The sequence below is a fragment of the Apodemus sylvaticus genome, chromosome 7, assembly GCF_947179515.1.
Source record: "Apodemus sylvaticus chromosome 7, mApoSyl1.1, whole genome shotgun sequence".
Lineage (NCBI taxonomy): Eukaryota > Metazoa > Chordata > Mammalia > Rodentia > Muridae > Apodemus > Apodemus sylvaticus.
In genome coordinates this window covers 112849083-112874820 of record NC_067478.1, presented here as the reverse complement: position 1 = coordinate 112874820, position 25738 = coordinate 112849083, and the positions used below count along the sequence as shown (strand labels likewise).

The 25738-nt window shown below is 40.3% G+C and overlaps 1 protein-coding gene, 1 long non-coding RNA gene and 1 other non-coding gene across 9 annotated transcripts in view; 1 reads left to right on the top strand and 2 right to left on the bottom strand.

Annotated features, from left to right (window-relative positions):
• The window catches only part of LOC127689375 (nucleolar and coiled-body phosphoprotein 1-like), a 568994-nt gene that overhangs the window by 250390 nt on the left and 292866 nt on the right, over window positions 1-25738 (top strand). The gene's annotated exons all lie outside the window — the stretch shown is intronic.
• The window catches only part of LOC127689380 (uncharacterized), a 211744-nt gene that overhangs the window by 167829 nt on the left and 18177 nt on the right, over window positions 1-25738 (bottom strand). The window lies entirely within an intron of this gene.
• On the bottom strand, window positions 1697-1822 carry LOC127690412 (small nucleolar RNA SNORA17). Its single transcript, XR_007979113.1, has one exon. It is a non-coding gene; the product is annotated as a small nucleolar RNA SNORA17 (small nucleolar RNA).

The following is a 25738-nucleotide window of genomic DNA, read 5'->3' as shown; positions in this document are numbered from 1 at the left end:
ATCCGGATTTAGAGTTTTGGTTTCAGAAAAGTCAAAGTACAAGATCTTCCTTGGTTTTTTTTTTTAGTTTTGTTATTGTTTTTTTGTGCATTTCATGTTATACACCCCAATCCCACTTCTCTCCTTCTCTCCTTGCACCTTCCCTCCACCCTTGCTACAATCTACCAACATGGAAATAATACTGTGGAAGCTGTAGTATGTCACAGTGTGTCCCACTATATACCCTTTTGTCTATACATCTTTGCTTACAAATAATCATTGTAATGCCTTGTTGATCTGGAGCAGTCTCCTGGCTTCTGATGCTCTATCTGAGGTTCTAATGCTGGATATCTTCTGGAATACCCTGTGGTTGCCCTGTTGCATGGAGTTCCTGATGTTTTGTATCTATAGAACCAGCCCCTTTATGTACTTCTTCAGCAGTTGATCAATGGGTTAGATGTTGGGTTGAGCCAATTCAAAGTACTGGAGGCCTGACAGGTATCTATGTTGGCCAGCTTTCCAGATCCCCTACTCTCACACATCCATGGCCAGCTCACTAGCAACCCCTGTAATGAGGGCTAGCTCTATCCTGCTGCTCAGGCAGGGTGAAAAACTCCCACTTCCCAGTGTTGCATTTAGTGTGGGACATGATCAGTTCTCCCACTCTTATGACCTGAGTTGGGAGCAGCTCTCTCATCTGCTATAAATGACAAAGGAACAGAGAGGTGAGGGTGGCAAACCCAGCAGATAAGAAAGCAGGCCTGGCTCTCCTGCATTCACACCTGCTGGGCTGGCTTACCTGCAAGCCCCTCATGCAGGGCCAGCTCTGCTGTGCTCTCCAGGCAAGGTACAGGATCTGCTCTCCCGAGTGCTGCAGCAAATGAGGGGCAGGGATAGCTCTCCTGCTTTCATGGCCACTTGGCCAGTTCTCCATCCTGCCATAGATGGTAAGGAGCGAGAGGGTCAGACTGTATCTCTCCCTCATCCACACCACTATATGGCAGATGTGTTGATCTAGCTCTCCAATGCTCCTGTCCTCAGGACTGGCTCACTCAGCCTTCAGCCATCAACATGTCCACAGGCAGTAGCCCACACCAGAGTCATTTGCCTGGCCTTTGGCGGTAACAGGTTCCTGATGCTGCAGGACAAGGTGGCATCACAGACCAGGATCCCACAATGTTCACAGATGGCCTCACCAACTGCTCACATCAGGCTGTTCGTCACTACCCTGGAGGCTCCAGTTCTTCCTTTCTTCCTTGTACTCACATCCTTCTGTTTCTCTTTCTCTTCACTTTTCCCACCACTTACTTGCTCCTCTTAGTGGAGTCCAGTTTCTCTGAGTGTCTGCAGTCGTTTCAGGAGTGGTCCCTGGAGTCTATGTCCCACTTGTGTATTATGGCATTGGGCAGGGGCCATCTTGAGTGTGGTCCGACCTCCAAAGCCTACCCAGTACATGACTGGTGGTCATCTCAGATTAGCTCCGTGCCAGGCTCCATGGCACTGGCCTGGGGCTCATCACAGGCACTCTTCGTGCCCATCTGCATGACTGGCCACATATGAAGGTCATCTGTCTCCAACCGCCTCCTGCCCAGGCCGGCCTTCCCACATAGAGCTCTGTTAGTCCCTAGCTTGTTCTCTGTTCTCAGAGTCTGTCTGATCCTGAGCATTGGTGCTGGGCACTAGACTCATGCTCCTCTCAGGCTCACTGTTTTCAGTAAATGTTAAGATTACTAATCATTCAAATGTTCTCAGATCACAACCAAGTATAGACATAGCTTCTCTCTTTTCTGCCCCCCACTGACACACAAGTGACATAGCAGTCGCATCTGCAATGCCTCCCTCTTCTTTTTCTCATAGTGAAATTTAATCCAGACGAGGCTAGAGACTTTTTCATCATTGTCATCATCATCATCACCAATAGAAATGGCTAAGATAATAATAATAACAACAACAACAACAACAACAAAAATAATAACAACAATAAATAAAATGGCCCCAAGAGGACTATTGAACGAAGGGGAATTTGTAGAAACTAATCTTGCCCTTGGCTGGTTGATCAAATTCTAGGATAGACACATGCCCATGAATATATGATCAGCCCTAATTGAACTTGGTGGGTTATTACGATAAAATGAAAAGGATCTGAAGTTGGCAAAGAGTGGAGAGATAGGAATGGAGCCAGGACGAGTTAGGGTGTTGGGCGGGAATGAATAGGATCAAAATACATTGTATGGAGTTCTCAAAGAATTAAGACAAGATTTTATTTAAAAATTGATGAGGAAACAAGAAGCAGACCCAGTGCACACTCATCCCCTGTGTAGCCATGTAGATGTCTCACGTCAATTCATGTGGAGGGTTTATAAAAGGTTGGCCAACTTTCCTCACATGACAACTTGATTCAGAATGACTTGGAGTCTGAGTCATCACAGAAGACTGGAAGCATGTGTTGCCTCTCAGTGTGGGTACTTGATCAGAATCACTGGATGAAAGGAACCTGACAGTCTGAAGACACTGGAGAAATGACCTCTTCTATTTACTCTCCAGAGACCTTCTATACCTTAGAAATTCATATATTGAGTCAGAGATCAAAGGCAATGCATCTGTTTTTTTTTTTTTTTTGGTTCTTTTTGTCAGGGTGTTTGGCCAGGGCATCATGGATATAACTAATATAGAACCCAGGGATAAAAAACTAGAGGAAATGTATTCTTCTTACCTTCCAAACTCACTTAAAGTGATATAATATATTCTGCATAAACTGTAAAATATTCTGGATAGGCAAAATAAATAAATAAATAAATAAATAAATAAATAAATAAAAGCAAACAACCAGTGGGCGCCATCCTATATAACAGTCAATTTTTGCTCAGGTTTTCTTGCATCCTTTCTAGTGGAACTTTCCTCACATTTCACAACACCACAGTGCACTTGTGCAGTCATGTGCTTTTTGTTATGATTTGACATTATATACCTATCCTGTACACCAATAAGTTTCCTGTGGTCATTTACTGGTGCAACAATGTAATCACAGCAATGTCTCTGTGTCATGATGCTCTAAATGGGATTTGAATGCTGCCTATCTGGCACCATACCAACATAAATATTCATGTTGTGCCTCTTTCTCAGTTGTCCCTCCTGAATTAATTTACCTACATCATCACGAGTTACATAGTAGACGTTATCTACATCGTCACCTTATGTATAATTATTTGTACACTACACTCAATGATCTTCCTGCAGCACCATTCTAATTACAGTGACTTACTTAAAAAGAAATATGATCATATGTACAAACCCTCAACTATTATCAGTTTCCTCTGTCTATCGTGAAGCTGACATAAATCTACCTCTCAATGCATTCCCAGTATTGGCAATCTTAAGGAAATTTTCTCGAAAGCGAACTGTGGCCCCCCTTGAAGTGGAAAGACCTCAAGTCCTCCCAGGTACCTCCCGAGAAACAACACACGCTACAACAGAAGGTACTGTGGGAAAACATTAATTCCGTTCAATTACATAAATCAATGTTGAAGTTTTGCTGTAGTTTTTAATGTATGGATATCTTAATTTATCTAGTTTATCAGTAGAAATTTAAAGATACAGTTAACTGGCGTCTTTGCTTTTCGTTAACTAATGGTAAACTGGAGGAAAGTTGAGACTTTATATGAGTACTCTTGTTTTCACCTGTGGTAGGCATGAATGACTGAGCCACATGTCAGTCACATTGTCCCAGACATGCATAACACAGATGTGGAAGGTCTCAAGATTGAGGATGAAACTTGAATTAGATTAAGGCATTCCTAAGCAGGCCCATTGAGAAACAGAAAGCCCTAGGAGCAGTCATCTTACAACTTGTGCTTGGGAGACTAAGGGAGTAGGAAAGATCATTTAAGACAAAGAAATATGTGATGTTTCTGTGCATTTTCTCTTTCAAATGTATAATAGTTAGCAGTGGCAAAGTTGAGTGTGCTTTGCTTCTGGCTCTGTTATTTCAAGGCTACATTTCCCAGAACACTTAGACCATCCTTCCTCTGTCACTGCTAACACCCTAGTTTATGACTCTTGTTATAACTCTTCTTGGAAAATTGGTTGGGTTTGCTTTCCCAGACGTTGTGATAAAGTACTGTGACACAAAACATCCTGCAGTGGTCTGAATAGGAATGGCCTCATAGAATCTTGTGATTGAGTACATGGCCCACAGGGAGGGGTATTATTATGAGGTGTGGCCTTGTTAGAGTAGGTGTGGGATTGCGGAGGAAGTATAACAATGTAGAAGTGGGACTTGAGGTCTCAGATGCTCAAGCTAGACCTAGTGTGTCACTCCTTTCCCACTTGCTGCCTGCCATAGAAATCTCAGCTCCTTCTCCAGCACCATGTCTTCCTGCATTCTGCCATTTTTCCTGTCATGATGATAGGGGACTAAACTTCTTACACTGTGCAAGCCAGCCCTAATTAAATGTTTTGCTTTATAAGAGTTGCCATGGTTGTGGTATCTCTTCATGGCAAAAGACACATCTTTAGCAACAAAAGGTTGACATTGCCAGGGACATTGAATTTGGAGCCCATAATCAATAAGTAGCAGATAGAGGCAGAAACTGAAGGGAAAGTGATATTGCAGCCAAAGCCTAGAAGCAAAGAAAAATGAATGACTGTCCTCTGCTGAGTTTTCTTCCTCTGATATGGCCTAGGATCCCATCCAAGAGAATGATTGTATCTACAGGAAACAGGTCTTCCCAAGATGCCTTAATCTATTCAAACAACAGTGTCATACCTGGAGAACTGAGATCTTGTTAGTTGACAGCTGTGGTGAAGCATCATGGAGGCGACAAAGTGTTGTTTTCACTTTTGAGTATTAGCCTGTATCAGAGTGAGTTTTTCTGATAGAAAACAATTTCTTTGCTCTCAAGAACCTGTAGGTAAATATCTTACAGTGTGGGCCCAATGCTGCAGGAGCAGCATGTCCTCTCCCTGTTCTTTGGGTCTTGTAGCAGCACTTCCTCTCTTCCCTGTGAAGCACTGCTTTACATGCACTCAACATGGCAGAGTATCTCAACAGTCACAATGACTTTTCATTCTGTCTACATAGCATGTCTTTGTATCAAGGGCTTAATATATGACTTGTGATGGTTTGTACATGTTTGGCCCAGGCAATGGCACTATTACAAGGTGTGGGCCTGTTGGACTAGGTGTGTCACTGTGGGTGTGGTCTTTAAGACCCTCATCCTAAATGCCTGGCAGCAGTATTCTGCTAGCAGCCTTCAGATGAAGATATTGAACTCTCAGCTCCTCCTGCACCATTCCTGCCTGGATGTTGCCATGTTCCCACCTTGATGATAATGGATTGAATATATCTGAACCTGAAAGCCAGCCCCAATTAAATGTTATCCTTTATAAGACCTGCATGAGTCATAGTGTCTGTTCACAGCAGTAAAAATCTAACTAAGGCATGACTTTATGTAGTTTGTGTTCCTCACCTCAGACTGACATGTGGGACTAGAGTTCTGACATCCATCTTGGAGCCTCTGACCTAGTTAGTGATTGAAGTGGGATCTTAGCTCTAGCAAACCCTTGGCTACCTTTCAGGAATTTCGTGGTTCAGCCTCCAACATTCAGAACATGGGTTTGGGCGTTCTAGTGAATTACACCTATTCCCAAGACTAATGAACCATAATAGTTGTTTGGACATCAGTTCTCTCAGGACCTCTCTGCGCATAGGGCTGTGTCTGTCCTCCGTGCTGTCACTATTTGTGTATTTCACTTGTTACAGCCTTACCTGTCTTGCCGTTTTTAGGGGAATAAGTTCATAATCTCAGAGAATTGTTTCCTGAAAGTATCTCCCCTGAGGCTTCTTCATTATGCTCAAGGTCTTTGCTCATCACAAGTGTGTCATTGTCCCCCGCCTCCTCTCACGGTTTAGCTGTCTTTGGCTCCACTGTGATAGGCAGTATTAGGAGGGTTAGCACTGTGTTAATCACTGCAAACTCTAGGCCTCCTGCTTGTATGTAGTATGTCCTCCAGAGCCCCATGTCCCCACCTCCAACCTCATACACCACAATATTCCTCCTTATAGTTCCTTGCCTTTATCCTTCAGATACAGATATTTCCTTATTTTCCAAGTGCCAAAGTGGCTCAATGATCTGTACTAGACTATCCATAGAGTCTTGGAGGTTTCTTCCCACTAATTACCTCATTCCTGATACTGCATAAGAGAATACAGTGTCTATAGAGTATAGCTTAACCCTCTAGCATGCCCCCACATTCCTTCAAGAGAGTTCTTTTCTTTCTTTATTACCTCTTTCTCACCAAACTCACTGGGCACATAAGACCATTAAGAGAATAGAGTATAGAACCCTTCCTAGGCACAATATACCCTAAAGATATTCAAATCTTAGCAGTTTGTCCTTCATCTGGTGGACAAAGCTAAGAGGCTCCTGGTGACTGGCTACAGTATGACAATTGTGAGCAGGAAAGACAGAGTTGAACTCAATATCATCCAGAAGCCTCACAAACAGAGCAAGGCTATATACATTAGAGGACAAACAAAGCCAGAAAAAGTTGTTCTAAACTATAGGGATAGTAAGGAAGAAGGGCAAGGAGTGACTGTCAGGTAGCTGTCACATTAGTCCATTCTGAAATCACCAGTGTTTTGACACAAATTAGAGCAGTATCCGGTCCCAGATTTGACTCAGTGATTCACTCTATCTCCACCAGTAGATGTGGTTAAGGAATTATCTCATATACAAAGCCCCTGTTTTGTATGGGAGGACAGAAATCACACTGAGATATATCTATCCTTCTAGTCTGCTATAAATGAAATCAAATTAAAGTATATGTCCTTCACATTGACCTTGTGTGGTAAAAAACTGATTCATGTCTTATATTTGGCTTTTCTTTTAAAATTTGTGTCAACTGTACAAAGCTTACATGTATACTGCATGGCCTGGGAGTAATAGAAGCTAAACATATATATGTATATGTAAGTTATAATTTATCTCTTACAAATTATTTCCACAAAACTTGTACACAGTATCATCAAAATATTAAACTATCATTCACATACTAACAAGCCATTTATAGTGATTCCATTTGAAAGATTTGCACACAAAATCAGCACATCCTTGCACATAAGATTATCGTAAGATTATCTTCAGTGCAGTTAACTGGTTTTTGAGAAAGAGCACTTGCTTTTAAAGCAGAAGAACTGAGTTGGAATCTCCTCACACACAAAATAACTGGACAAAGCTATTCATACATGTAATCCTACGTTGCTGGGGGGATGGGCAGAGGCATTTCCAGTGCTTGCTGGATGCCTAGCTCCAGATTCTGTGAGAGAACCTGTTTTAAAAAAGGAGAATGATAGGTCATGCCATTCCATGCCCTCTTTTAACCTTCATGTCTTCACATTCCACTTGACAGGCACCTCAGTCACACACACATGATAAATTTATGTTATATATTATACTGGGTCCTAGAAGAAGCAGGCTGAGTTAGCTCTGGTGTGCAAGCCAGTGAACAGCACTCCCGCATGGCCTTTGAATCTGCTCCTGAGTCCAGGTTCTTGCTCTGTGTACTTCCTATCCTGACTTACCTCAGGAACTGAGTGTGAAGAGAGAGTTGTATCCTGAGACAAACTCTTGCCACCACAAGTTGGTTATGATCATAGCGTTTGGTCACAGCAATGCACACCTTAAATTAAGACACCATGTGTAAGCCATGGAGGAACATGGGATTATGTCATTGGCAGAAAATAGATGTGAGTAAATATAATTGTCACATTAAATGTCTTACATTACATTGATGAAGACAAGGACAGGGTGCTTTCCTTTTTCATTTGAGCGTCTAGGTTTTTATGTAAAAAATAAAATCACATGTGTATAAGATATTAAGAAATTAAAGATTTTCTTGGTCAATAAGGAGGAAAAATGAGAGGTGGAATAAGAGAAGAAGGTGGGGATGCAGGTACAGGAAATAGATACTGTGTTCTTGTATTCACGTGTCCTTTCGAAGCAGCACTCACACTGTATTCATGAGTCCTTGTGAAGCTGGACACACACACACACACACACACACACACACACACAGATACACTGTATTCTTGTATGCACATGTTCGATGCAGTGAGTTTACGATGCCTACTGAAAAGAATGTTTCCAAGCTGCTCAGTGATGGCGCACACCTTGAAACCCAGCAGTCAGGAGGCAGGGCTGGATACCTGAGTTCTAGGCAAGCTGGGTCTATAGCGTGAGTTGCAACACAGAGTGCCAAGGGTATTCAGAGAAACCCTGTCTCAAAATGCCCCTCCACCAAAGAAAAGGACATATTTTCTTATTCTGAATCCTGTCCAGTGCTACCTCTGAATTTGAGACATGAAGTTCATTTTGCTCTTTTATGTGTGGTAATTCCATATGTTGGTACTTGATACTTGATTATATCATTGTTGCCAGCTATCCTCAGATTTATTGTCTCCCAGCTGCTTCTGCTAACTCAATATTGAATTTAAGATCATGGAATTCATGATTTGTTCCTCCAAGTGATACTTGGATAAATTCTGATAATGTGAATTTAAGAAAGTGATGCCATGCTTCTTCCCTTTATTTTTTAGACATATCTTACAGAGTTGCACTATTATGTGCTGTTGCTTGAGCATTTTTTTTAGAATTTTCCCCAGACCCACCAGTGCATAAATATCTGAAACTAAACAGCCCTTATATCCAATATGTCCTTTAGGGCTGTAACCCATACATGTTCTCCATGTGCCTTTAATCTCCATAAAATACTGACAATACTTAGCACAGTATAAAAATACATGAAATGATAATTTTAGGGAGTAATGCACACATAACATAGGCCAAAAAAAATTTTTAGAGATGCTCATCCTAATAACATTTACAATGAAATATGACCATACCAGCATAGAAGAAAGGCTACATAGTTAATAATTGCTGAATAAGCATATGTAGATTGTGGACATGGCACAAGAACAAGTATGGATTGTTCTGAGTCCAAAAACGGAAGTGACAGTGTTCTGAGGCTTGATCATAAAGCTTATAGTATCAGAAAAATATGAGTTGGATTAGTGTGTAATGGCATCTTCAGCAAAGCCTGATGACCTACCTGCAGTTAATCCTCAGCACTCACTCGGTGCAAGGAGAAAACCAGACCCTGAAGATCTCCTCTAAGCTCCACATTCTCAGAGCAACAACCATGGTTCCTCCAACCAGAGTAAATGCAATGCTCATTTTAAAAGATTTATATAATCATTACACAATAAGAACCTTCTGCCATATCGAATCAGATTTTGTTGTCAAGACATCCATATGTTCTCTCCTCCTTTATCCTCCATTCTTCTCTTTGCAACACTTTGTTTTCCAACCATGTGATCCACATTTCTGGAATGAGCAGCAAGCAAACTCTGCTTAATAATTAGATAGTCACAGATACCAACTTCATAGACATCTGTACCCTTCAAGCAAAGATTCTAAGGGTAATTAAAAACACAACTGTGTATCGACAGTTACTTCCTCTCCTTGCAGTGGTACCTAAAAATCCTGATGCTGCACCTTCAGCAGGAGGACAGGGAGAGACACCAGTGGGGATTGAGAAGGTAAAGCGGCTTTTCCTTTTTCTATTATAAAAACATTACATTGTTTCCTTATGTTGTTGTAGATATGTCACTTGATTAACTAAAGACAGGTGCATCATGGGTATTAAAGGGTTTGCTTAGGATGAACAGAAAATGGAATTGTAAAAGCTTATTCCTAATACAAGTAAACATAGAAGTTTGCAGTGTCTTTTAGCACAGTTTATGTGGGGGAGCCATTTGTACTGAAGAAAAAAGTTCCTCTTTAGATAAATGTACAATTTTAACTCAGAAGTTGACAACCACTTCTAGTTCTCATCATTTTAATGAAGCCTGTGGAATATATACACCGTGAATTCCACTGAGACGGAAGGTTGCAGTGAGTGGATGTTGAGTGGTAAGACACGAGTATTGGTGTAAATAATTGAGTCCCTGGTATACAAAGGATTAACCTCACAATCAGATTATAAAGAAACCTAGACAAGTTGCAGTGTGGCTTAGAAAATACTCAGAAGAGACTAAACTGTTGTTTAATCTGGCCTTCAAACCAGCAAAAGTGGGAAGTGGCATAAACTATAGGGCCCCAGTTGTTCAGTGACGCCCTCATTTAGCATATTAATATACAGGACTCTTGCCCATTTTCATTGGCACCATACCAATGACATGAATTCCAAAGACCCATGAAAACAGAATGCAGCATGGCCTTTGCCTCATACTGTTTCCTTTAAATTTCAGGTGGCGACTAAAAAACGTAGACGCAGTATGTATTATAGAATCTCTTAAGATACATTTTAGAAAGGAATAGTATAAACACTGGATATCCTTTTGTCTAGTATAGAACGGTGCTCTAGCTCACCTACTGGGAAAAACTTGTATGCAGTTGTTTGGTTTTTTTTTTTTACTTGTTATGTTAAGTTAAAAGAAAAACTGGATTCAAGTAAGATTTCACTGTGTTGTTTAGGATGATTTGTACCAGGCAGTGTCTAACTGTGTTTCCCTCAAGATAGGCACCTGATTACCCAGTTCAATGATAAAGTAATGCAGTAACAAATTAGAGTACACAGTTTACCTACAAAATACGAGTTGAAACTTCATCACATGTGGTGCATTCATTTCTTTATGGTGGCACTCTAGTGAAGAATAAACCAGAGCAGAGGTGAGTGATGATATTATCCATGCAGATCAACAGATAATTGCTGAAGCAAGGACTTAGTGATGCCTATATTCCATCTCTCCAGCATCTGCCTTTGGTAGGTCAGAATCACAGAGAGCCCAGACACTGCCATGACTACTAAGTGGGAAAAAGCTCTTCACTGCCTGCAGCCATCCACAAGCATGAGAGGTAGAAAAGCCCACATGCTTCTAGTCAGACCACAGATCCTAAGAATGGGACCTGGACACTGCATGAAGAGTCATGTGTCACCTAACATGAAACCAAACTGCCTTTCCAGTCTCTTCCAGTAGAGGGATTGTTTATCTAGGTATGGCCAGATAAAAATAACCTCTTGTTTCCATGAGATGTAATCTATAAAGGCTGGGCAGAGAATGAAGAGAAAACAAGTGTTCTACAGTGTCCTGGAGTAAATTTATTCTTGGCTTCCGGTATGATTGCTCCTATGTAGCTGAGGTCTTCTGGCATGTCACAGACATTGCAGGGCACTCCAGCAATGCCTTTGTTTTTTTTCCTATAGTATATACTAAAGAGATCTGTTCTAGCCTAGTTAGTTTTATGGGAAGTCCTTCTCAACCAACCTAGAAGAAAGTCTTCATGTCATAGTGGAGAGATGGTGGGTGAAGGCTTTCCATGGGTTTCCCTGTGTGTATATGGCTCTAAGAAGGTTTAGAGTGGTGTGCATTGGGCTACTCACACGGCCTGCTCAGTCATGTGGCTCATCCTTCTGTGTTTTCGTATCCATCTATATTTAGGCTTTATCTGTGATTCCTGTGATGTGCATTCAGTGCCTAACTGATTGTAAACTTCATACATTGATCCTCCTGAAGCCCCAGTCTCACTGATGACTGGACCTGGAACAAGCAGTCAGATCAAATGCACAAATACTCAGAGTTGTTAGTTGTCCTGAGTTTTCTACCATAAGCTGACATGACCTCTTGTTGTAACTGTATTCTCAGTTTTTTCCTTCTTAAGGGGAATTTGTCAAAATGCACCTGTAACCTCTCAGGAAACAGAGAGACCTTCAGTCTCTGGGGCTCCTTCTGCAAAAACAACTGAAATGAAAACAAAAGGTACTATGGGAATTTTATAATTATGTCCAAATTTGTATTATAGCTACAAATTATCTGGTTTCATATGTAAATTTACAGATAAGTTAATGCTGTGTTTACACATGAATATATACATACATGAATAATGTTCTCTATATATCATATATATGTGTGTATATATAAATGTATATAAAATCATAAGTGTAAATATACCCCAGATTTTTTTTGTTTTTTTTGTAATATTTTTATTTTCTATATTCTTTGTTTACATTCCAAATGATTTCCCCTTTCCCAGATTCCCCCTCCCCATATGTCCCATAAACCTTTTTCTCTCCATCCCTTCTCCAATCACCTCCCTCCTTTTTCTCTGTCCTTATAATCCCTTCCAATGCTAGATCAATCCTTTCCAGGATCAGGACCCTCTTCATACTTCTTCATGGGTATCATTTGTTATGCAATTTGTGCCTTGGGTATTCAGGGCTTCTGGGCTAATTAATATCCACTTATCAGAGATTGCATTCCATGTGTATTCTTTTGTGATTGGGTTATCTCACTTAGGATGATATTTTCCAGATCAAACCATTTGCCTAAAAATTTTGTGAATTCATTGTTTCTAATTGCTGAGTAGTATTCCATTGTGTAAATATACCACATTTTCTGTATCCATTCCTCCTTTGAGGGGCATGTGGGTTCTTTCCAGCTTCTGGCTATTATAAATAAGGCTGCTATGAACATAATGGAGCATGTGTCTTTATTGCATGCCAGGGAATCCTTTGTGTATATGCCCAGGAGAGGTATAGCAGGGTCCTCTGAAAGTCTCATGTCCAGTTTTCTGAGGAACTTCCAGACTGATTTCCAAAGTGGTTGTACCATCTTACAGCCCCACCAGCAGTGGAGGAGTGTTCCTCTTTCTCCACACCTTCTCCAACACCTTCTGTCTCCTGAGTTTTTGACCTTAGCCATTCTGACTGGTATAAGGTGAAATCTCAGGGTTGTTTTGATCTGCACTTCCCTAATGACTAATGATGTCGAGCACTTCTTAAGGTGCCTCTCGGCCATCCGAATTTCTTCAGGTGAAAATTCTTTGTTTAGATCTGTACCCCATTTTTAATAGGGTTATTTGGTTCCCTGGGGTCTAACTTCTTGAGTTCCTTGTATATACTGGATATTAGCCCTCTATCAGATGTGGGGTTGGTGAATATCCTTTCCCAATTTGATGGTTGTCATTTTGTCCTTTTAACAGTGTCCTTTGCCTTACAGAAACTTTGTAATTTTATGAGGTCCCATTTGTCAATTCTTGATCTTAGAGCATAAGCTATTGGTGATCTGTTCAGGAACTTTCCCCCTGTGCCAATGTCCTCAAGGGTCTTCCCCAGTTTCTTTTCTATTAGTTTCAGTGGGTCTGGCTTTACATGGAGGTCCTTGATCTACTTGGAGTGAAGTTTAGTACTTGGAGATAAGAATGGATCAATTCACATTCTTCTGCATGCTGACCTCCAATTGATCCAGCACCATTTGTTGAAAAGGCTATCTTTTTTCCACTGGATGTTTTTGGCTCCTTTGTCGAAGATCAAGTGACCATAGGTGTGTGGATTCATTTCTGTATCTCAATTCTATTCCATTGGTCCACTTGTCTGTCACTGTGCCAATACCATGCAGTTTTTAACACTATTGCTCTGTAGTATTGCTTGAAGTCAGGGATACTGATTCCCCCACAATTTCTTTTGTTGTTGAGAATAGTTTTAGCTATCCTGGGTTTTTTGTTATTCCAGATGAATTTGAGAATTGCTTTTCCTAACTCTGTGAAGAACTGAGTTGGGACTTTGATGGGGATTGCATTGAATCTGTAGATCGCTTTTGGCATGATGGCCATTTTAACTATATTAATCCTGCTGATCCACGAGCATGGCAGATTTTTCCATTTTCTGAGGTCTTCCTCGATTTCCTTCTTCAGAGACCTGAAGTTCTTGTCATATAGATCTTTCACTTGTTTGGTTAGAGTCACACCAAGATACTTTATATTGTTTGTGGCTATTTTGAAGGGTGTCATTTCCCTAACTTCTTTCTCAGCCTGCTTATCCTTTGAGTATAGGAAGGCAACTGATTTGCTTGAGTTGATTTTATAACCAGCCACTTTGCTGAAGTTGTTTATCAGCTGCAGGAGTTCTCTGGTGGAGGTTTTCGGGTCACTTAAGTAGACTATCATGTCATATGAAAATAGTGATAATTTGACTTCTTCCTTTCCAATTTGTATCCCCTTGACCTCCTTACATTGTCTAATTGCTCTAGCTAGAACTTCAAGTACTATATTGAAAAGATATGGAGAGAGAGGACAGCCTTGTCTAGTCCCTGATTTTAGTGGGATTGATTCAAACTCCATTTAGTTTGATGTTGGCTACCGGTTTGCTGTATATTGCTTTAAGGATGTTTAGGTATGGGCCTTGAATTCCTGTTCTTTCCAATACTTTTAGCATGAAAGGATGCTGGATTTTCTCAAATGCTTTTTCTGCATCTAATGATCATATGGTTTTTTTCTTTGAGTTTGTTTATGTAGTGGATAGCATTAATGGATTTCCTTATATTGAACCATCCCTGCATCCCTGGGATGAAGCCTACTTCATCATGGTGGATGATCGTTTTGATGTGTTCTTGGATTAGGTTGGCAAGAATTTTATTAAGTATTTTTGAATCAATATTTATAAGAGAAATTGGCCTGAAGTTCTCTTTCTTTGTTGGATCTTTGTGTGGTTTTGGTATCACCGTAATTGTGGCTTCATAGAATGAGTTGGGTAGAGTCCCTTCTGTTTCTATTTTGTGGAATAGTTTGAAGAGTATTAGTGTTAGGTCTTCTATGAAGGTCTGATAAAACTCTGCACTGAAGCCATCTGGTCCCGTGCTTTTTTTGGTTGGGAGACTTTCTATGACCCTTTTTATTTCTTCAGGTGTTATGGGTCTCTTTAGTTGATCTATTTGATCCTGATTTAGTTTTGGTGTCAGATATCTGTCAAGGAAACTGTCCATTTCCTCCAGATTCTCCAGTTGTGTTGAGTATAGGCTTTTGTAGTAGGATGTAATGATTTTTTGAATTTCCTCAGTTTCTGTTGTTATATCTCCCTTTTCATTTCTAAGTTTGTTAATCTGAATACTGTCTCTGTGTCCTTTGGTTAGTCTGGCTAAGGGTTTATCTATCTTGTTGATTTTCTCAAAGAACCAGCTCATGGTTTTGTTGATTCTTTGTATGGTTCTCTTTGTTTCTACTTGATTGATTTCAGCCCTGAGTTTAATGATTTCCTGCCTTCTACTCCTCCTGGGTGAAATAGCTTCTTTTTGTTCCAGGGATTTCAGGTGTGTCATTAAGCTGTTAGTGTATGCTCTCTCCATTTCCTTTTTGGAGGCACTCAGGGCTATGAGTTTTCCTCTTAGCACTGCTTTCATTGTGTCCCATAGATGTATACCCCAGATTTTTAAAAGAATTTACATCACCTTGCATGCTAATTCAATGGCTTGAACTGGTAGAAAGCTGAGGCTTATCTTCTGTGAGTCCCTGAGGCTCCCCGTGGTATAGACAGGAATGGTTGAAACATTCTCTCACACTTTCTCTCACAGTTACTTGGCATAGCAATTCTTGAATGTCTCATGATTGATTGAGAGTAAAATTCAAGTGAAGTACCAGAAGTTCTGCTCTGATCTTAGTAGCTAGGTTCCTAAGAATGGTCATGTTACACATTGGTATTAGAGAAAGTAAGAATGTGGTAAAGATATCAGTAAAGGTAAGGAAAATGGTAGTGTTGGAAGTCTGTAAGTGTGATTTGTTATTTGAAGATGCTCTTTCCTAAGACACTTGTTCTTTTCAGCCAGTGCTACTGTCTAATGTACAAGCTTTTGCTCGCAGTAGCTACTTTTACTATCTGCCTAACCTATTTTCCCAGTTGTGGCAAAAATATTATAACGAAAACAACCTAAAGAAGAAATGGCTTGGTTTTCAATGAAATTTAAGGGTATAGACCATAAACAGGGGAAAGCTATACCCAGAGGCAGGTATTTGTAACAGAGTTAAAATATTACCCAGTCCAAAACAAACAAACAAACAAAAATCAGAAGAATGAATGCTTGTTTTCAGCCCTCTTCCTTCTTTTTATATAGTCATAATCCTCTCCTAAGCAATAACGTCGTGCAGAAATTGTTTGGTTTGCCACTTCAGCTAAACCTAATGCTATATTCTAATACTTGCCTGTCCAGTATCTGAATATCATCTATTTGACATCTGAGATTAACCATGACAATACCCATCAAGTATTGTCTTCAGTTTGTGTACTAACCTGGACAGAGGCCATCTGTTTGAAGAGGTACCATGTTTTTTCCTGGGTTCACAGGATACCATAGGTAATAATCTAGCAGTGTAGGCTTAATCAATGATACTAGAGGAACAGAGCCCCTTCCTGTCATTTTCAGGACTTAAAGCAGCTCATACATGATCTTCTGTTCACTGCTAACTCTTGCTTCTTGTGGTACCAACATAGTAGAGTTGTTGGATTAACAAAATGGCAATAGAACTGGTATAGTACTCTGAGAGAAATACTATACCTGCAATGTCCTGCTAAGTAAAGGCCTAGTGTTAATTTAGATCTCATTTCCAACCTATGCTTCTCCACCAGAACTGACATTTGGCAGTAATCAAGATATCAGAGCCTCTGATCTATCTAGTGAGGAGACACCTGATCTCTGGTTGAATTTGTATTCTAGAACTTTGCTGAAAGTGTTGCTTATTACTCTTGGGGTTTTGGATATCTATACTTAAACAAAACATCACCTTATAATAGGGATAATTTTAGTTTTTCTATTTCTATACACTTAGGTGAAAGTTCTGGGTTAGCTTCAATAAGTCAGAATGCATATATGACTGAATGCATATAATCCCTGGCCTGAGTCTGGGGGTAGGCAGCAGGGCAAATGGAGTCAGATTTACCAAAATAAATATCAGATCCAACTTCTACCTGGGTCTTGAGGAATTTGTGAATTCAGAGACGTGAGTCAACAGTCTCATTTCAGACTATTCCAGAAAGCAAACGGATCTGGCTATTACTTGTGTCTGAACTGAGAAGTGAGATGGGCTAAGGGTCCTAAATGAGAGCAAACAAGACAGCCCAAGACTGTAGACTCCTCCTGTCTCTGGATCGACATGGTCTGAATGGATGGGCAGAGTTGCCCAGGGTAATGTGAGTGTCCTAGGTCACACTTAGGAAGGGGAGTTGTTTTTCCCAAGGAAATGGCTGACTCCACCAAGCCCAATGGCCTGAAATTGAAATCTCCAGAACATATATGAGAAAAGCACAGAAACAGATCCTATAAGTTGTTCTCTGAAACACAAAAGTAGCATACTAAACAAAATACATGTGAAAACTTCATTTAATAATACACAATCAAAGATGGATTCGTATGCTACTTTGGGTTCCCCCTGTCTTGAAATGTAGCATTTCTGTTACTCATATCTCTCCAGGTCTTTCTTTAATTTGTCTTCAAGAAAAGACAGGCTAGCAGCAACCTAAGCAACTGGCTCATTAGGTCTAGTCACACACATTTTTAAGTCAACACATTTTTACCCACACCAAACAAGGATACTGCATAAGTTTTAAGCAGCACTGTGATCTGTCACTTTCTGTTTCCTAGACATACCGGAGATTTCTGACACGACACTTGCACCAAATGTCAATAAAAGTACCTCAAAGACTTTGGAATCGGTAAGAAGACCTTTCTTTATCATAGTAGAAATGTTACTTTGGCGATTTTATTTTTCAGTCAAAATCCCATTTTAGCAACAATGTTGAGCAGAGTTATCTTAGGTCTTAAAGAGACTTAGCCTAAGCAGGGGAAAAGTGGAATTGTACTAGCTGGGTCTTGACCAAGTAGTACAATTCCAAGCACCAAGTACAAGAGCACCAAAGCACCCAGTATCAAGTATCACAGCCTGTGTGATGGGACCTTTTATTCTGGAGAAATAGGTTCCTCTTTGGGAAAACTTTATAAATTCCCCTTAGAAGTTGACAAGTGTGTCAGGGTCTTTTGACTTAGATGCAGTATGTTCCACAAAAGTCATTGTGGAGGAAGTGTCATAAGTCCATGTGGGGATGCTGAGTGGTAAGACTTAACACATGAGCAGTAGTATAAATAAGTGAGACCATATTGCAGAAGGATTTCATTCCACAGTTGAGTTCTAACGATGATGAAGCATGTTGCAGTGTGACTTAGAGAACACTGGGCAGAGGACAGACAGAGAGTTCTAGTTAATGTGATTTTGACATAGGAAAAGTGGAAAGTGACATGACTAAGAAATTCCAGTTTTCTGTGACACCACCACAGAATGTGCTAACACATAATCTTTCACTTGAAAATACTTACCTATGTTGATTGGCATTTAAGACAAGTTGATAGGTTTTTCAAAGACCCATGCAAACAGAAACTAGTGTGACCTACACTGCATACTCTTTTCTCTCCTTTAAATTTCAGGAGGAAGTTAGAAAACACCAACGTGGTATGTATTTCCAAGTCTGTTAAGACACATTTTAGAAACAAATTGTGTAAATATTGAGTATACTTATATTTGAATGCAACACTATAATCTAAGCTACCTCTTGGGAAGAATTTGGAATTTGTTTTTAAAAACAGTAGTTTCCTAACTTAAAAAAATAGGGTGAGGCCATTTGTTTAGACTCATAGGATCCAGGTATGATCCCTGGACTTAGTTTGGAATGGTGCATACTTGGTTGCATCTAAACCCATTTTTATCCATGATAGGCATCAGATTATACACTCTAATCTCCAGTGAGAACCTCTTGAATTACCATAATAGGATACATATGTTACCTACAAAGTATGAGTTTATACTTCATCACATGTTGTGCATTCATTTCTGTATGGTGGTGCTCTAGTGAAGAATGAACCAGGGCATAGAGACGAGTGATGAGATTATCCATGCAGATCAAGACACTCTGTGGAGCAAGGACTTAGTGATGCCTATATTCTATCTCTCCAGCATCTGCCTTTGGTAGATCAGAATCACAGAGACCCCAGAAACAGCCATGACTACCACAGTGGGCAAAAGCTCAGGGCTTTGCTCCTCTTTGGCAGCAGACATTCACAAGCATGAGAGGTAGAAAAGCCCACATGCCTCTAGTCAGATCACAGATTCTGAGAATGGGAGCCCGGCACCACATAAGGAGAAGGGTTGTGTGATTTTCACACAGGCTTTTAACATACATGGGTCAATTCAGTGAGAATGAAAAAAATGGGAAACTCTTTCTCCTTAGGAAAGAGCATACCATTGTTTATGCAATACCAAATCCTCAGCTATGAAAACATACATACAATACACAAGAATAACCTTTGGCAGACTCAGGAGCCTCCATTTATGTAATTAGGAACAGAAACACACATACTCATAAACGGATGTAGTATCAGTAATGCAAACAGTAGTCATTATTTGGAAGAAGACAAGGAGAGGTACATTGGCATATGGTTTGATGGTTTGTAGTGAGAAACAGACATGGGATATAGGATGTAACTGTTATATCAAAAAAAGAAATTGATAGTTTTAAAAAAAATAAGTGAGTATGATATTTTTGGCTTATTTTGATATTATATTATCAACATAACTTATATTTGGTTTAAATGATATTATTTGGTTTATTTTGTCACATTTTGTTGTTATCTCTTAGAAGCATGTTATTAATTTTTTTGTTATGAGAGTCAGAAAAGGGAGTGGATCCAGAAGGGACTGTGACAGTGAGGAACTGGGGGGAGGAGAGAAAAGAAAGTATAATTAGGATATGTTACTAGAAAAGAATCTATTTTCAATGAAAGCATGAAAAATTAAAAATTAAAAACACTGTGCTGCCTGGGTAGTGGTGGCCCACATCTCTAATCCCAGCCCCTGGGAGACAGAGGCAGGTGAATATTTGAGTTCGAGGTCATCCTGGTCTACAGAGTGAATTCCAGGACAGCCAGGGCTATACAGAGAAACCCTGTCTCAAAAAAAAAAAAAAAAAAAGACAAAAAACAGAAACAAAACAAAAAAATCAAAAAAAAAAAAACCCACCCACTCTCCTGTGAATTCAAGATATTTAATAGAACAACAATAAAAGTACTACACATAAAAAATAACGAAAAGATTTGCATGTAGACAACATTCGTGTGAGCACAAATTGCCACTCACCATGTGGACAGTGTCCTCAGGAGCTCCAGGCTTGGCCTGGTAGGCATCTGTGCTGACTTGGATTTTTAGAAATGGATTTAAAAGACAAATTGCTTACTTTAGGTATATGAGTGTTTACCTTTGTGAACATATGTGTAGCACTTGCATCTACGGTTCCTGTGTAGCCTCAAATTGCCTGTTGGGTTCCTTAAAACTGAAATTACAGACAGTTGTATCTCTAGCTGATTTTTGCATGCTAGAAAGAGAAAGAGACCTATGTCCTATACAGAAGCATCAGGGAATATTAACCGCTGACTGATCTCTTTAGCCCCTGGCATCAGGCTCTGCAGTGTGAGCTAGACTCTGAGATCCAGGAGGACTTCTTTCAAGGTGGTCAGACCCCATACTGCTGAGAATGTGAGCATTCAGTGGTTCTCTGTAGGCAGCAGTTAGGAGGAAGAAGGCATCATTATTGTGAACATGCTGAGCTTGGTTACATATTACCTAGTTTTTATGTTATATGTTACATGACCTGTGCTCCAGAGAGCTTTGTTAAAGAAAAGCTAGTTTTGGAGGGTGCCTGTGGCTCAGTTGGAAGCCATTGTTCAGTTTTTGGTGTACCATTTCTAAAACATGAGTTTGATCATCTATTATGCATAAAATGTACTGTGATGTGGCAATTTTATAAACCAGACCTTCAGAGGTGCAAACAGGAAATTTTTAAGTTCAAAGTCATCTATGTCTACATAGTGACATTCAGACCACCCTGGTATAGGGAAAACGTCTCTGAAAAACAGAAAGGAAGAAGAGAGGAAGTGAGGCTCTGTCACTTGTCTCTGCTGGCTGTGTGTATGGAGGACTTTGTGCAAACAGAACTTTTATGAGGAATGAGTAAACAGAATCTTGTATGCACACAAACAGGTGGAGACTCTGCCAATCTCTTAAATGGACTTAGTTCAGGCTATCCACACAGAGTCAGGGAGCATTTGTCACCTACAATGATACCAAGCTGCCTTTCCAATCCCTTCCAGTTGAGGGTTTGTTTATCTAACTGTGGCCAGACCTCTCTTTTTTCACACCTTCATTTGAGAACTGGGTTGGACTGACTTGGAGTATGAGTCATCACTGGGACATCTGCAATGATTGGTACCTCCCAAGTTTGTTCCCCAGTGATAAGACTCAGTCACTGAGAGGCAGATGACTGTGTGAGGATGGTTGCGGAAGGCCCTACTTACTAATCCAGGAATCACACAGCTTCCTTTGGGTTGAAAGGTAGAGTATGTATATCTTCAGTTGTTTCTGTCTGGGAAGATGTTCACTGAGGCATGAATGCAGCTGTCTTTGTAACCTTAGGTGAAAAGTGAGAGGTTTTCACAGCTTCTTACCTCCCTGCATCCCATTAAGACAATACCATACATTGTCCATGAGATGTAATCTATGAAGCTGGGCAGAGAAAGAAGAGTAAACAAGTGTTCTACAATGTTGTGGAATAAATATATTCCTGGCTCGGGGTACGATTACTCCTATGTAGCTGAGGTCTTCTGGCATGTCACAGACATTGCAGGGCACTCCAGCAATGCCGTTGCTTTGTTCTAGCCTAGTGAGTCTTATGGGAAGTCCTTCTCAACCAACTAAGAAGAAAGGCTTCAAGTCATAGTGGAGAGTTGGAGGGTGAAGGCATTGCATGTGTGTCCCTGTGTCCATATGGCTCTAGGAAGGGATAGAGTGGTGTCCATTGAGCATCCACCCACATGGCATGCTCAGACATGTGGCTTTTCCTTCTGTGTTTTCATATCCATCTATATTTAGGCTTTATCTGTGATTCCTGTGATGTGCATTCAGTGCCTAACTGATTGTACAATACATGCATTGATCCTCCTGAAGCACCAGTCTCACTGATGACTGTATCTAGAACAAGCAGTCAGATCAAATGCACAAATATTCAGAGTTGTTAGTTTCCTCTCTTTTTCTGCCAAGAAGTTGACACGACTTTCTCTTTTCACTTCAATCCCAGTTTCGGATTTATTAAAGAGAATTGAGCAGAAGCAAGCCATGGGGCCCCAGTATGGAGTAGGAATGCAAGCCTTTAGTGGTGCTTCACCTGAAACAACTGTGAAGAAAGAAAAAGGTATTGTGGGAACTCTTGTCTAATTCTGTATAGTGGCTGATAATTATGTTGTTTCATATCTCAATTTATAGATACCTTTCAGGCTATTTTTTCCTATGTAGACAGTGTTGATCTATCTCTCTCTCTCTCTCTCTCTCTCTCTCTCTCTCTCTCTCTCTCTCTCTCTCTCTCTCTCTCTCTTTGTTTTTTGATACAGGGTTTTTCTGTGTAGCCCTGGCTGTTCTGGAACTCTCTCTGTAGACCAGCCTGGTCTTGAATTCAGAAATCCACCTGCTTGTGCCTCTCAAGTGCTGGGATTAAATGTTTATGCCACCACTGTCCAGCTCAATGTCAGTATATCTATGTCTGTAATTGAAATACAACTGCAGAGCTTTAAAATGGATTCAATGTTTGGTCTTTCATTCAATAGTATGAACCAGTGTAAAACTTTCACTAATCTTACATGAGTTGGTAGAGTTTCCCCTGGTATAGACAGGAATTGGGAAAACTGCCATCTAATACCTTCTCTCATACATGGATGATGTAAATTGATTATAGCAGATCTTTCTTTTTTTATTATTGAATATTGTCTTTATTTACGTTGCCAATGGTAAAACCTTTCCAGATTTCCCCTGCTCCCGAAAGACCCCCAATCACTCCTCCCACCCCCTGCCTCCACGTATGTGCACCTCCACCTGACCCACTCTAACCTCTCTCACTCGATTTCCCTTTGTTGGGACCTTTATTGAGCCTATGCCTGACCAAGGACCACTCTTCCCACTGATGCTCAACAAGGCCTTCCTCTGCCCCATTTTTGGCTGGATCCATGTGTACCCCTTGTTTGACAGTTTAGTCCCTGGGAGTCCTGGGGCATCTGGGTGGCTGAGATCATTGTTCTTCCCATGGTGCTGTAAACCCCTTCAGCTCCTCCAGACCACCCACCAGCTCCTCCATTGGAGACCCCACACCCTGTCCAATAGTTGGCTGCTAGCATTTGCCTTTCTATTTGTAAAGCTCTGGCAGGACCCCTCTGGAGACAACCATGGCATGCTCCTTTTGGTTTATACTTCTTGTTCTCCATAGTATTGTTGGGTTTTGGTGACTGTTTACAGGATATATCCCCAGGTAGTACAGTCTCCGGGTATCCTTTACTTCAGTCTCTGCTCCACACATTTTCTCCCTTATTGTTCCTGTGAGTATTTTGTTCCCTTTCTCAGAGGAACTAAAGCATCCTCACTTAAGTCCTCCTTCTTCTTGCGCTTCCTGTGCTGGGTGCCTTGTAACTTGTTTATTTTGAGCTTCCCTGAGTACATAGTATGTACTTACTAATAAGTGGATGTTGGTCCAAAACACACTATTAGTGTGTTCTATTGAGATTAAGTTACTTCGATCAGGATGACACTTTCTAGTTCCATACATTTGCCTAAGAATTTCATGAATTCATTGTTTTTAATAGCTGATTGTACTCCATTGTGTATATATACCACAGTTTCTGTATCCATTCCTCTGTTGAAGGAAATCTGGGTTCTTTTCAGCTTCTGGCTATTATAAATAAGGCAGCTAAGAACATAGTCGGCCATGTGTCCTTATTATATGTAGGAGCATCTTCTGGGTATATGCCCAGAAGTCGTATAGCTGGGTCCTCATGTACTACTATGTTTAATTTTCTGAGGAATCCCCAATCTGATTTCCAGAGTGGTTTTACCAGCTTGCAATCCTCCCAACAATGAAGAAGTCTACCTTTTCCTCCACATCCTCTCCAACATCTACTGTCCCCTGAGTTTTTCATTTTAGCCATTCTGACTGGTGTGAGGTGAAATCTCAGTGTTGTTTTGATTTGCATTTCCCTGATAACTAAGGATGCTGAACATTTCCTTAGGAGCTTTAGAGGCATTTGAGTTTCCTCAGTTGAGAATTTCCTGTTTAGTTCTGTACCCCATTTTTTAATAGGTCTATCTGATTCTCTGGAGACTACCTTCTTGAGTTCTTTGCATATATTGAATATTAGCCCTCTATCTGATGTAGGGTTAGTAAAGATCTGTTTTGTCCTATTGACTGTTTTCTTTGCCTTACAGAAGCTTTTCAGTTTTATGAGGTCCCATTTGTCAATCCTTGTTCTTAGAGCATAAGCCATTGGTGCTCTGTTCAGGAACTTTTGTCCTGTTCCCATGTGTTCAAGATTCATCCCCACTTTCTCCTCTATAAGCTTCAGTGTGTCTGGTTTTATATGTAGATCCTTGATCTGCTAGGACTTGAGCTTTGTTCAAGGAGAAAAGAATGGGTCAATTTGCATTTTTTTGCATGCAGACCTCCAGTTGATCCAGCACCATTTGTTAAAACTGTCTTTTTTCCACTGGATATTTTTAGCTTCTTTGTCAAAGATCAAGTGACCATATGAATGTGGTTTCTTTTCTGGGTAAATGTCCAATGACTCATGATTGAAGGTTGAAGTCAAACCAGGTAACAGAATTTCTCATCTTGTTCAAGTGGCAAAGTCCCCAGAAGTGGTCACATTACCCCTGTGTTGAGATAAGAATGAGGAACAGATCCCATTAAAGATGGGGAAAGGGCTGGTTTATGTGCTTTACCTCTTACAGGTGCACAGTGGTCATAGTGCCTGGGGTGCTTGTGCCTTGCGTGTCCTTGTGTTGTTTGTATACAGTTTTCCCTGGAATAGTCACTCCTTTCAGGCTGTGATACTACAAACATCCAGAGTTTCAGGTTCAGTGAGTAGCACTACATTTTAATTGTGCCCTATCTAAATAATTTTTGCAGTTGTTATTATAGAATCCCATGAAAGAAACAGCATAAAGAAGTAATTAATTTTTCAGTGTAATATAAGCGTATAAACCATGACCATAGGGAAGTTATATAAATGGAAATTTGTGGCAGAGTCACATTACAAATGGTCCAAAGGAGAGGGGGGCTTGTAGATATGCACATCACAAAGAAGTAATGTTATAAAGACCAGAAAACTGCATCTGTATATACAAATAAAAGACATTTAGATTACCAATTTTGCAATATACTTCCATAAAATGTGCTCCACATTTGATGAATTATTACAATTTACCTCTTTTTAGTCACATTTTCCAAGATTGTATCATTCTTTACATTTGAGGAATAATTTAATGGAATACAAACCTTCACTTTTATATAGTTGTGTACAAACTACTGGATGTGCAGATGGTCCCATAGGTAAAAACACTTGCTGTGCACAAGAGTACCTTAGTTCGAATCCCCAGAACACATTTAAAAAGGGGGGATTTCTGTGCACACCTGTAACCCCAGCACAGGCAGGGCAAGATAATGGGGGATTCTAGGTTTTGCTGGATTCTAGTATAGTTCCAGCATCCTCAAGAGACCTTCATTGAAGGAAGGAAGAGGAGGAGTCCTGAAAAAGTAGGATTGTTTTAATTCACACTTTTTTTTCTTAGAGAATTTAATCTGACTGCTTTATATTATTCTATCCTCCATTCTCCCTAGTCCAAATATCCCATGCTCTCCCTTCAAATAAAAGACCTCTTCTATGATATCTATTATTGTTACATGAACACTTAAGTCCATGTATTGTTGCTCTTAAGTTTACATGTTTAGTGCTGCTAATTTGAAATCAAGATATGAGGAGTGTTCACCCCAGAGAAAACTGATTCTCTCCCTCTCTCTT